The sequence below is a fragment of the Mauremys mutica genome, chromosome 17, assembly GCF_020497125.1.
Source record: "Mauremys mutica isolate MM-2020 ecotype Southern chromosome 17, ASM2049712v1, whole genome shotgun sequence".
Lineage (NCBI taxonomy): Eukaryota > Metazoa > Chordata > Testudines > Geoemydidae > Mauremys > Mauremys mutica.
In genome coordinates this window covers 27598139-27611278 of record NC_059088.1, presented here as the reverse complement: position 1 = coordinate 27611278, position 13140 = coordinate 27598139, and the positions used below count along the sequence as shown (strand labels likewise).

Sequence of the window (13140 nt, the reverse complement as noted above, 5' to 3'; positions counted from 1 at the left end):
GGCTCCGACTGCTGCCAATTGTTGCTTTATTGATAGTTTGAATTTTGAACTAGTCCTGTGGTGTGATTTTAGAAATGTCGGGACAGGAGGCGTCTTTCTTTGCATAGGAGACTTTCTGTAGCTAGTCAGTCGTAGATGTTTGCACATGCTGACTTTAAAAATATCTGGTTGGGATTTTCAAATCTATGTATGGGATTGGGACTTCTGTTCCCAATAATTATAATTTGGGATTGGACATGGAAATTCTTTAGACAATTATGAAAAATCTCAGTCTTAGACGACTTGGATAATAGACTGCATTATTCTGACACGTTATGTGTAAATACATATTGCCAGCTCTTTGGGTGATTTCACTGGAATCACAATAGGTTGCCTTGGCTGATGATCTGACCCTGCTGTTTCCATTAAGCCATGGAGGTCAGATTTGAAATATAACTATTGAACAGCAGCTCTACTTACAGTGTATTAAGTTTCCTCTGCTCCCTTCTGTGTGTTTCAGGTTTACGACCATCACAAAAGATGTCTGACCTGTGCTGCCGACCCAGCCCGTGTTATCCTGACATATGCCCAGATCCATGTGTGGTTGGCCGCAATGAGCCTTGTATTACCTCGTGTGGAGATTCGACAGCAGTGGTCAATCCACCACCCGTTTCGGTGCTATTCCCAGGACCAACTCTCACTACTTGCCCTCAACACACCATAGTGGGAAGCACTTTACCAGCTCTACCCTATGGAGCTGGGGGCTCATTTGGGGGTGGCGTTTTGGGTGGCTCAGCTGGTTACGGTGGTGGATATGGGGGTGGATATGGGGGTGGTTTAGGGGGCTTATATGGTTATGGGGGCTTATGTGGTTATGGTGGTGGATACGGGGGTGGCTATGGGGGCTTATGCGGGTATGGGAGGAGATATGGTAGGAGTTATTCTTCCTGCCGTGGAAGCTGTGGCCCATGTTAAAACCAGAAGAAAGATCCACGGAAGAAAACAACCAGGAAATGAAAGAGAAGAGAGAGATTCACCACTCAACTTATGGAAAATCAGAGCCTACAGCTCCACTCGAAATCAGTGGGGGCTGTGGGTGTTCATTGCCTATGTAAACCAGGCCTCTCTATGGCTTCTTCTTGTTATATGTTACCTTTTCTTTATGGTGTAGTGGTTTTGCAGTTTAGTCTTACACTCGTATTATGCTTTGTCCTTTTTGATGCTGAACCGTCTACCACAAGTGACTTAATCTGGTGGAAAATGTGAGATGATTTTCACACTGTGTGGCTGGCTGCAAGATGGGCAGAACAGATTGTGTGACATGCATCACTCTGCAGCTGGCGATTGGTTGTAGCTCTCTTTGTAATCCTGCAAATACAATTTCTGTACTCTGCATTCATTCATTCTGTAAGTGCAAACTCTGATGCTTGTTCCCATTAAAAATGATGCTGTATCATATTATTGGCCTTCTGATTTTCCTTTCCCCTCCATTCTTTCTTTCCACAGCACGCTGGATGAAATTCTCCCCTGTGCAGATTGTCTGCACAGCCTCTATGCACTGTATCAATCCCACTCATGCCCACAAGAAAGAAGAGAATCATTTGTCAATAGCACTGTGTAGGTTCTCTGCACAGGAGGGAATTACTCCTTTGTTACACTTGTCTCTAATAGATTGGGAATAAATAAATGATTCTCAAAAAGAATACATTTCCCTCTTCTAAATATTCTACAGAGTCATCGAATTGCTTGAAATATAAGGCAGGAGGAGACCTTGAGAGGTCATATAGTCCATCCCTCTTCACTGAGATGGGACCAAGTACACCTAGACCAGCCCTAACAGGAGTTTGTTTTAACCTGTTCTTCAAAACCTCCAGTGATGAGGATTCTACAGTCTCCCTTGAAAGCCTAAAATCAGAGCTTAACTATCATGATAGTTTAAAAGTTTATGATTATATATAACATAAATATATATATAATCCCTTGTTGCAGATTATCATAGAATCATACAACTGGAAGGAACCTCGAGAGGTCATCTAGTCCAGTCCCCTGCACTCATGGTGGGACTCGGAATTATCTAGACCATCCCTGGCAGATGTTTGTCTAACCATCTCTTAAAAATCTCCAATGATGAAGATTCCATAACCTCCCTAGGCAATTTAGTCCAGTGCTTAACCACCATGACAGTTAGGAAGTTTTTCCTAATGTCCAACCCTATACCACCCTCACTGCAATTTTAGCCCATTGCTTCTTGTCCTATCCTCAGAGGTTAAGAAGAACAATTTTTCTCCCTCTTCCTTTTAACAACCTTTTACTTACTTGAAAACTGTTATCATGTCCCCTCTCAGTCTTCTCTTTTCCAGACTTTTCCTTGTCCTATCTTTAGTGGATATAGAGAAAAATTGATCAGCATCCTCTCTATAACAGTCCAGAACACACATGAAGACTGTTATTAGATCCCCCTTCAGTTTTTGGTTTCTCAGGACTAAATTTGCCATGGTTTCTTTAACTTTTTCTCATAGCTCCAATTTTCTAAACCTTTTATCATTTTTGTAGCTCTCCTCTGGTCTCTCTGCAATTGGTCCACATCTTTCCTACCTAATTGTGTCATCTAGAACTGGACACAATGCTCCATCTGAGGCCTAACTGGTGCCGATTAGAGCAGGACAGTATCTATCCTAATTATAAGACTTTGCACTTTTCTTTATTGAATTTCATCTTGTTGATTTCAGACCAATTCTCCGATTTGTCAGGGTCATTTTGAATTCAAATCCTGCCCTCCAAAATACTTGCAACCCCGGTCAGCTTGATGTCATTCACAAATTGTATAAGTGTACTCTCCACACTATTACTAAAGTCATTAAAGAATATATCGCATAGTACTGGACTCAGGACAGCTTCTTTTGGGTCCCCACTAAATATGTCTCCCACATAAAAAGGAAACCATTGATAACTAATCTCTGAGTCTGGACTTTCAACCAGTTATGCACCCACCTTTTTAGAAATTTCATCTCGAACATGTGGTCGAGGGAAATGTTTCCCTACTTTGTTTATGAGAATCCCATGTTGGACTGAATCAAAAGCCTTACTATTAACAAGATACATTTGAGTTTCTAAAATAATTACTCTCCATTAATAATGTAATGTCTTTTCCCTAATGTATTATAACCTTTAAGGAAGTATGAGTGCTATTCTTCTTATAAAAAATTAGAAAAGGTTTTTAGTTGAAGAATGAATTTCCTCTGATACCTCATTAATACACTGTAAAAACGTGGCTTGTTTTATGCCCCACAAAAATCTCTGTCTCACTTCCTGCGATACATATTCACATTCTTTGTTTCAAGTGTTTGAGTTGATGGTTTGAACTCAATGAGGCTGCTCACGCGATTCAAGTTAAGCACTTGTGTAAGTCCCTGAAGGCTTGTGACCCTCACTGATAGAAATAAAAGAAAATTCCACTTTCCTTTTCTCTTTCCGATGGGACTCACAGTGCTATACAGGTACTAGAATTCAGCTAGGGGCTGATTATTTACACCAGTGAAAACTGGGTGTGAAATTCTGCTAGAGCGTGCACATTATACCTACTTTGAATTCGCTTTGCTCACCCGTAAATGACTGTTCGAGGTGCAGAAAGATGGAGAATTTTCTACAATATTTCAGAATCATATTTCAACCTCAGATTCCTATCCACTGTTAGAAGTAAGTTAAAGTAATCCCCTTGTTATTGTTTGTCATAATGCAGCATACACTTTGAGTTTACATACTGAGCAGCACAATGGAGCCCTGAAAGCACAGCTGCTATCCTGGAGATGATAGAGTTCAAATTATAACTAACAAGACTATTAGTAATTAGGTGTTCCTGAGTTCCAGTCCCAGTCTTTCCACTGGAGTGGCCTTAGGCATCTGAATTAGGCTGAAAGCCTCAGTGATCACTTTCTTAGATAATGAGATAATAATGACCTGTTTCATATGGTGGTTGTGAGAATTACTAAACTCATAAAGAAGCATAAGGATAAATTGTTATGAAAGAGCCAGGCAGACGTTTTGTTAGTGTCTGAAGCTGTAAATGGAAGGATTGGGAGCTAAAGGGGAGGGAGAGCAGGAAGCAGGGATATTCTCAGTGGAGGGTCTTTCTGTGCCATCTACATCTCAATTCCAGAGATCTGTATGTATGTGCAGACAGTAGAACCTCAGAGTTGTAACCTTGGGCATGGAGGTTGTTCGTAACTCTGAACAAAACATGAGGGTTGTTCTTTCAAAAGTTTACCACTGAACATTGACTTAATACAGCTTTGAAACTTTACTATACAGAAGAAAAATGCTGGTTTTAACCATCTTAATTTAAATATAACAAGCACACAGGACAGTTTCCTTATCTTGTAAAATCTTTTTGTTAAACTTTCTCTTAATTTTTTTAATAGTTTATGTTTAGCACGGTGCTGTATTTGTTTTTTCTTGTTGTTGCCTCTGCTGCTGCCTGATTGCATACTGCTGGTTCCAAAGGAGGTGTGTGGTTGACTGGTCAGTTGGTAACTCTGGTGTTCGTACATATTCAATCCTGCTTCAGCTCTGCTTTGAAAGCTTAGCAGTTATTGAAGTTGTTAATAGGTCATGTATTGGCTGTGAGTCCAGGAGAGTATTGTAAGCCATAAGGCCTGATCTGAAGGCCATTGAACTGGTTAGAAAGACAGCCATGGATTTCAAAAGCATGTTGGCGCAAACACATAGTGGATAGTTATGGGTAGGTATTCCAAGCATGCAAATTAATGTCTCTGTTCCTCCAAGGAGTTCCAAGGGTAAACTCTGCCTTGCCGCTAATGAGATACTAGTCTGGATATAAAGAACTAACATGGAATCTTGTCCATGACAGCAGATTGTACAAGTGATACATCTCTGAGTCATCCTCATACTCTGGAGTTATTCAAAGCAGAATAGAGCTGGATTGATTCCCGTGTTGACACCAAGAAAGTCAGTGGGATAATACCATGAAGATATCAGGCCCATAAAGATTCAAGATGAAAGGGAACCACAAGTAGTAGCATGAATGTCATCCTATGTGAGTCTGTGAATTGACTAGTAATCATTAACTATGATCAAAGCTATTACAATAATTAGAGGAGTTGCCCATTCAAGAGAATTGTTTTTTGGGTTAATGACAAGTCCTGAGTGCATAAAGGGTGTTTACTATCCTTCCCATTGGCTAAGAAGGTGTATAAAAGTGCCTGCAACTCCAGGTTCCTCTACCCATTTCTCTTGACTTCCTCTCCTTGGTGAGCTTGGTAAATCTCTTTGGCTCCGACTGCCACCAATTGCTGCTTTAGTCATAGTTTGAAGTTTGGACTGAGTCCGGCGCAAATACTCTATGACGTTAGTATTGCTGACACAGAGAGTGTCTTTATTTATACAGGAGATTTTTTGTAGCAAGTCAATTGTGGGTATTAGCACATGCTGTCTTTAAAAATATCTGGTTGGGATTTTCAACTCCACATATGGGATGGGACCCCTGTTCCTAATAATTATAATTGTGGTTTGGAAATGCTTTAGAGTATTATGAAAAATCTCAAGCCTCAGACAACTTGGATAATAGACTGCACGACTCTGACTCTTTGTGTGAAAATACACATTGCCAGCTCTTCGGGGTTTTCACTGGAATCACAAAGGGTTACCTGGCCTGCTGATCTGACCCTGCTGTTTCCATAAAACTATGGAGATCAGGTTTGAAATATAACTATTGAACAGCAGTTCTACTGTCCTAGTCAGGTTAGCAGATCGAGCTTCTAGAAACTCAGAGTTTGGAAGGAATATGTATGTGTTAACCTTCAGGGGAAAGCCAGTCTCTGCTTTAGGTGAGTTAGGAATAAAGTCATCTTAAGAGCAGTTTACTCCATAGTGGACAACTTCAGGGCTCTTATACCTTAAACTGAGGCATGTGATGCTGCACATTACTGGAGATAATATCCTGGGTGAGATGGACCACTGACCTGATGCAATACGGCAATATTTAGTTTCTTACTGTTACAACTTGCAATTTTAGATCCAGATCTTTAGTTGGTGTAAGTCAAAGCAGCACATTTGAGTGAAAGGTAAGTATGATGATTTAGACCATATGAGGGGTTTAGACCCCATGTTAAACTGTTTTAACAAGAACATGTGAATAATTTCCTGCATCTCCATGCTACTCTGTGCTATAATTATCTAAAATGGGTTGAAAATTGCAGGCATCCATGATGGAAATATTCTCCATTGTGGGTTTAGTAATGAGATTTGGTGATTTTTACTCATCCTCCACGGCTTGATGGGAATGGCAGTTCATGTGGACATGACACAAATAGGGCCTCCAAAAATCTGATTTGGGTCCTGTTCTCTGGCACAGATTTCCTGTGTGATCTTGGGTGACTCCAATAGTAACAGATTCTCAAAGAGGCTCAGCACTTGCTAATTTTATCGCACCTTTAATTTCCTGAAACCAAATCCACAGAGAGACTAAGGCATCTAACTTTCCCTTTTAGTCCCAGGCAGATCCTGAGAGTAGGCATTCCCTTTCCTATTTTACTTATGGGTCCCAATCGGGTGGGTATTCTCAGTGTGCACCTACCTGTTCGGACCTCGCAGAAAAGACAGCTAAGGGCAGCTGTGTCAGCAGTACTGGGGGCTGGCTGGCTGGTGTAGATGTGTATAAGAATACCCAGATACGAAGCCTGCAAAAAGGGACCTACATAGCCCATACGTTTCCATATAACACCAGCAGTGAGTCTCCTATTCCACTGTCAACAGCGTGTTAAGTTTCCTCTGCTCCCTTCTGTGTGTTTCAGGTTTACGACCATCACAAAAGATGTCTGACCTGTGTTGCCGACCCAGCCCGTGTTATCCTGACATATGCCCAGATCCATGTGTGGTTGCCCGCAATGAGCCTTGTATCCCCTCGTGTGGAGATTCGACAGCAGTGGTCTATCCACCACCGGTTTCTGTGCTATTCCCAGGACCAACTCTCTCCACTTCCCCTCCACACAGCCTAGTGGGAAGCACCTTGCCAGCTCTACCCTATGGGGCTGGGGTCTCATCTGGGGGTGGTGTTTTCGGTGGCTCAGTTGGTTATGGGGGTGCATATGGGGGTGTTTTAGAGGGGTAGTTATGGTGGTGTATATGGTTATGGGGGCTTATTTAGTTATGGAGGCTCATATAGCTATGAGGGCTTATGCAGTTATGGAGGCTTATGTGGTTGTGATGGTGGATACGGGGGTGGCTATGGGGCTTATGTGGGTATGGGAAGAGATATGGTAGGAAGTGCTATTCTTCCCGCTTTGGAGCTGTGGCCCATGTTAAACCCAGAAGAAAGATCCATGGAACAAGAAACAATCAGGAAATGACAGACAAGATAGAGATTCACCACTCAGCTGATGGAAAGTGAGACCCTACCACTCTACTCGAAATCAGTGGGGGTATTTGTCATCTGTATATATCAGGCCTGTCTGTGGCTTCTTCTTTTTGTATGTTTGCTTTGCTTTATGGTCTAGTGGTTTTGCAGCTTAGTCTTATGCTCATATTGTGCTTTGTCCTGTCTGATGCTGAATGGTCTACCATAACTGACTTAATTTGTTTGGAAACTTGACATGATTTTCAAACTCTGCACCTGCAGGAAAGAGAGAACATCTTGTGTGAAATACTGCATTTTTGATCTGGTGACTGGTTGTAAGTTTTATTGTGAACCTGAAAATACGTTCTCTGTACTCTGCATTAATTCATTCTGTGAGTGTAAACTCTGCTGCTCATTCTCATTAAAAATTTATGCTGCATCATATTTTCGGCCTTCTGGTTTTCCTTTCCCATCCAGTCTTTCTTTCCAAAGCACTCTGGGTGAAATGCTCCCCTCTGCAGATGGCCTGTACCAACCCTATGCACTAATCAATCCCACTCATGCCCATAACTAAGAAGAGCATCGGGTACATTGATTGGTTAATATAATTGTGTAGGCCTTCTGCATGGAGATAAGGGGGGGGGATTACTCCCTCGTTACACCTGTCTCCGCTAGAATGAAAATAAATAAATGACTTTCAACTTGAATGTATTGCTGTGCCCTTAATAGTATACGGAAAGATAGAATCCTCGAAATATAGGGCTGAGAGATGTTTGACTAACCTGTTCTTAAACCTGTAGTGACACAGAATCCAGAACCTCCCTTGAAAGCCTAAAATCGGTGCTTAACTTTCATTGTAGTTAGAAAGTTTATGCTGATATCTACTCTAAATGTGCCTTCCTGCTAATTAAGCAAATTATACCTTGTCTGACCTTTAATGAGCATGGAGAACAATTGATCACCATTCTCTGTATAACAGCCCTGAACATACATGAAGATGATTATAAGAGCCGCCCTCAGTTTTTGGTTTCTCAAGACTAAACAAGCCCAGTTTTCTTTAGCCTTTCCTTATAGCTTCAGTTTTCTAAGCCTTTCATCATTTCTGTACATCTCCTCTAGATTATCTCCATCTGATTCTCCTCTTTCCTACTAACGCGTGTTGCCCAGAACTGGGCGCATTACTCCACTGGAGGCCTCACTGGTGCTGATTAGGGTAGGACAGTTTCTTTTCTAAGTATAAGACTTTGCACTTGTCTTTATTGTATTTCATCTTGTTGATTTCAGACCAATTTTCTAATTTGTGAAGGTGATTTTGAATTAAAATCCTGCCCTTCACAATTCTTACAACACCTCCCAGTTGGGTGTCATTTTCAAATGGTAAAAGTGTATTTTCCACACCATTACCAAAGTCATTGTTGAAATTAATACTATGGGACCCCAGGACAACCTTCTGAGGGACCCTTTAGCTATGTCCTCCCACATAGAAAGCACATCGTTGGTCATTAGTCTTTGAGTCTGGACTTTCAACCAGGTATGCACACAGTTTTTAGAAATTTCATCTCAACCATAAGTTGCTAATAAAGAGATAGGCAGTGTGAAATGTAAATGGAAGGATTAGGAGCTATAGGGGAGAAGGACCAGGAAACAGGGATATTTTCTGTGATGAGTCTTTCAGTCCCACACACATCTCATTTCCACAGAGCAGGGAGCTATATATACCTCAAATCATCCCACCTCAAATACTGAATATACGTACACCCATTCAAAAGCTACATATGAAGCAAAATTATTAGAAAATGTATCAGGACATACAAACCAAATAGTGATATAAATATCACAACAATGTAAATTCAGCACATGTATCCCAATCTCCAGCTAAATCTTGCCAACTGCTGGCCCTAAATCTGGCCCACCAGCACACGGGTGCACCAAGCCAACTTTTCATGTCATGCCAAATTGTGCCAAACTGTGTCATGCCAAATTTCAACTTTTTCTGAAGCAGGAAGAAAGACAATAGCCCTGTGCTCCTTTTGAAGCTGAAACAAAGGGGCTAGAGAGGTGTGCAGCTACGTTCCAGCCAAACAGAGGTCTCCTCAGAGCCAGAGGAGAAACTTAAACTGTAACCCAATGCCAAGCTGGCTGTAGTGGATTGGGAGGAGCACAAAGTCCATGCCATCCAGGGTAAACGAATCCAACCTAGTTGGCCAACACCCCGATGCAGGACAGCATTGGAGAGCCACGGAGGGAAATACTGAGTCAGTGTTGCATATGAGGAGACTGAAGAGAGGGAATCGATCTGACCAAGATGAGTCAGAGAATCTATGACTAGAACCAAGGCCAAGATTTTCAGAAATGTCCAGTACGATGCGACGCCGCAGGTGCTCAACTAGAGTTACCTTGGCAGGGCCTTTCCAATATTGCTCAGCACTCACCCTCTGAAAAGGGAACTCCATGAATGTTTCTCTGGCAGTCCAAAACTGAGTGTCCCAAAAACACCCGATCCTTCCGAAAATCATGGTTTAACTAGATAGACCGGAGAGATTAAAGGCTTGGTTTTGCCCTGCCTCTGGTACAAGATACAGGTCAGGATTCCGTTTTCCTTTGCACTCACAGAAACCCAGCATAGCTCCTTTGAAACTAGCTTTGTGTGTTTGCCACTAGATTTGTGTATTCTTCTCCAGCTTGTTTTTCACTAGCTATAAAACAAGGTTACAAAAAACTGGGCATGTTTAATCTTGAGAAACCAAAAACAAAGGGAGGGACCTGACGACAGTCTTAATGTATGTTCAGGGCTGTTATGGAGAGGATGGTGATCAACTGTTCTCCATGTGCACTAATGCTAGGACAAGGAGTAATCGACTTACTCTGTAACAAGGGAGATTAGGTACGATATAAGCATAAACTTTCTAACTATCATGATAGCTAAGCTGTGATTTTCGGCTTTCAAGGGAAGTTATGGAATCCTCATCCCTGGAGGTTTTTAAGAACAGGTTATACAAATGCCTGTGAGGGATGGTCTAGGTGTACTTGGTCCTGCCTTAGCAGAGACAGATGGACTAATTGACCTCTTGAGGTCTCCTCCAGCCTTATATTTAAAAGAATTTTCCAATTCTGATGAATATTTAGAGCAGGGAAATATATTCTTATTGATACTCATTTACTTATTCCCATTCTATGAGACACAACCGTAACAAGGGGGTAATTCCCTCCTATGCAGAGGACCTACAAAGTGCTATTGACTGATTAATATACCTAATTCTCTTCTCAGTTATCAGCTTGAGTGTCATTGATTAGTACATAGGGCTGGTACTGACCATAGGCAAAAGGGAAAATTTCACCCAGCGTGCTTGGAAAGAAAGAATGGAGGAGAAAGGAAAAGCAGAAAGTCAATAATGTAATGCCACATAATTTTTAATGGGAATGAGCATCGGAGTTTACACTTACAGAATGAATTAAGGCAGAGCACAGAGAATGTATTTTCAGGGTTACAGTAGAAGCTAAAAGCAGTCACTATCTTCAAAGTGATACATTTCACACAAGATGTTCTGCTGCCTTTCTTGCAGCTGTAGATTTGAAAATCATGCCCCATTTTTCATCAAATTACATTACCCGTTGTAGATGGTTCACCATCAAATAGTATGAAGCACAATATCAGCATAAGTATAAACTGCAAAACCGTTAGACCATACAGTTAAGGTAACATGTAACAAGGGGAAGACATTGAAAGGCCTGATTTGTACACAGCCCCCAACGATGTCATATGAAGATGTAGGTGCTCATCATCCATTAGGTGAGTGGGGAATCTTTATCTTCGATCTGATTTTCCAGTTGTTCCTTGTTCTGTTGATCTTTCTTCTGGGTTTAGCATGGGCCACAGCTTCCAAAGCGGGAAGAATAGCACTTCCTACCATATCTCTTCCCATACCCGTATAAGCCCCCATATCCACCGCCATATCCACCACCATATCCACCGCCATACCCAGCACCATATCCACCTCCATAAGCACCCCCAGAACCGACTGAGCCACCAAAACTACCACCCCCATATGGGCCCCCATATCCATAGGGTAAATTTGGTAAGGTGCTTCCCACGACGCTGTCTTGGGGGCAGGTAGCGAGAATAGGTCCTGGGAATCTCACGACAACCGGTGGTGCATAGACCACTGCGCTCGAGTCGCCGCATGACGTGACGCAAGGCTCATTGCAGGCATCAACATATGGGTCTGGGCAGATGTTGGGATAACATGGTGGAAGTGGGTAACACAGAGCTTTGCTGGAAGACATCTTTTGTGATTGTGGTATACCTGAAATACACAGTAGGGAGCAGAGCACACATTATACACAATTTGCAACATTAAAGGAGACACATAGCTCTGTTTCTTGAGGCCATTTCAATACAACCCTATACCTTCTTTGTAAAGCTTCAAAAAGCTTTCCTGGCACATTTAGTATAAATAACCTTTTCACTGCTTAAGGCAACCAGTAACTAGTGCAAAACCCACATGAAATGAATGGTTATTATCCCTGTGACAGGTTACCGGAGGCTTGGTGAGTCACGGGAGAAGATTAATGATAGAATTGAGCATGTGGACTCCAGGACCTCCTAAATTCCACAACTGGGAATGGTCCCCCTTTCTACTGGTCCTGTATATGCAGAGAGGACAATCCCTGAATGTAATTAGTGGGAAGGGGAGGAGGATCCCAATCCCATACATAGATTTGAAATTCCCAACCTGCTATTTTTAAGACTGCATCCATCAGGCTCAGCAACCGATGAGCTACAGAAAGTCTCTTATGGAAAGCAAGATGCCCCCTTCTCCAACAGCTCTACTATCACAGAGTATTGGTGAAGGATTCCATTCATATTTAAAACTATCATTAAAACAACAATTGACACAAATGAAGCTAAATAGACTTACCCGGTGCACCAAGAGGATCAAGTCAGGAGAAGTGGATAGAACAACCTGCAGTTCCAAGTACTTTTATGTGTTTTATTAGCCAATGAGAAGCAGAGGAAACACCCTTTTGGCATTGATACCTGATCATTAATGAAACAAAATGTTTTCTTGCCTGCTGAATGCCTCTAATTGTTGTAATGGCTTTGATCATGGTTAATCAATTACTCAATTCTCAGTCCAACATAGGATGACATGCACAGGACACCCTACAGTTCCTGTCATCTGAAATCTTTATGAGCAAGATATCTTCCTGGTATCATCCTACTAACTTCCTTGGTGTGAACACAGGAATGAATCTATCTCCATTTCTTTCATTTTGCATTGTATTACTTCACAGGATGAGGGTGACTCAGGGGTGTATCACTGGTACATTCTGCTGTCATGGACAGGATTCCGTGTTTACATCCAAACCAGTCTCTAATTAGAGGCATGGTGGAGTTTACCCTTGGAACTTCTTGCAGGATGGGAAAGTTTATTCAACATGCTTAGAATCCCTGCCTGTAACTCTTCACTCTGTGTTTGAGCCATTATGTTTTTGTAATCCACGGATGTCCTTTCAGTCAGTTCAATGGCCTTTAAACCAGGCCTTCTGTGGTTACAGTACTCTCCTGGAGACAAGGCCATTACATGGCCTATACATAAGTTAAACCTCTCCTAAGCCTTCAAAGTAGAGCTGAAGCAGGATCGGAGTGGTACTTATGATTTGCGTTCATCCCTGATTTACAGCCTAATGTGATTAGACATTCCAGTCTGAAGAGATGTCCAGTCAAGTGATCAGTGATGTAAGGTTAGGGACTCAATTGAGGGTCAGAACAGTACACCCAAGGTCTACCTAGTGCAGACTTCCTCCAG

At 41.9% G+C, this 13140-nt stretch overlaps 1 pseudogene; it reads left to right on the top strand.

Moving 5' to 3' along the window:
* Positions 1-835: 835 nt before the first annotated feature.
* Positions 836-7299, top strand: LOC123351504 (annotated as a pseudogene).
* Positions 7300-13140: the final 5841 nt, after the last annotated feature.